Raw genomic sequence first — 707 nt, 5'->3', positions numbered from 1 at the left:
AATTATTCAAAATGGCCATTTTCTGAGAGTTATATACTATTGTATTATCACTGTACAGTAACATGTTAGCAACATTTTATTATTGCAGCTGCCACTTTATATACTATTAGTTAGTTTAATCTTTCACAATGCATATTTAATATGCTAATCATATCCTTAGTAGCCACATTAAGTACCTGTACAGTGCAATCTGCCTTTAAGTTTGTTTTTTTTTACACTAAAAAGTACTGTAATGCAGAGATGTATTGGACTGCATAAATTTGTATAGGTGAACCTAAAGCGGCTAATCAGTGCAATGGAAGACGTGCCATTACAATAATATGTTATCTGACTTCTCTTTATTTCTAAAAAGTAAAATGTACTTGAAAATGTTCTTTAAAAGTACTTGTTCTGCGGGGGGAAAGGCGGCTGTGATGTATATATGTGACATTACAGGATTGTTAACACTGATGTATCAGTGTATATGTAGCATATAACTGCTCAGATCGGTTAAGGTGGAACTGGTTTTAAGTTGATGTGTCAGCCCTGTGATGAACTGGCGTCCTGTCCTTGGTGTACACCTTGCCTCTTGCCCAATGTCAGCTGGGATGGGCTCCGGGCTCCAGGCCCCCCGTGACCCTGCAAAGGATAAGGATAAGGATACTGCTACATGCATTTCTTTTAATTTTACTGGACTTTTCTCAAACATTTGCTTACTTTATTTACAT

Source organism: Morone saxatilis, unplaced genomic scaffold (assembly GCF_004916995.1).
Source record: "Morone saxatilis isolate NCDOM2014 unplaced genomic scaffold, NCSU_SB_2.0 Contig4, whole genome shotgun sequence".
NCBI lineage: Eukaryota > Metazoa > Chordata > Actinopteri > Moronidae > Morone > Morone saxatilis.
The sequence above is the reverse complement of the archived record's forward strand: the minus strand, read 5'-3'. Positions refer to the sequence as shown.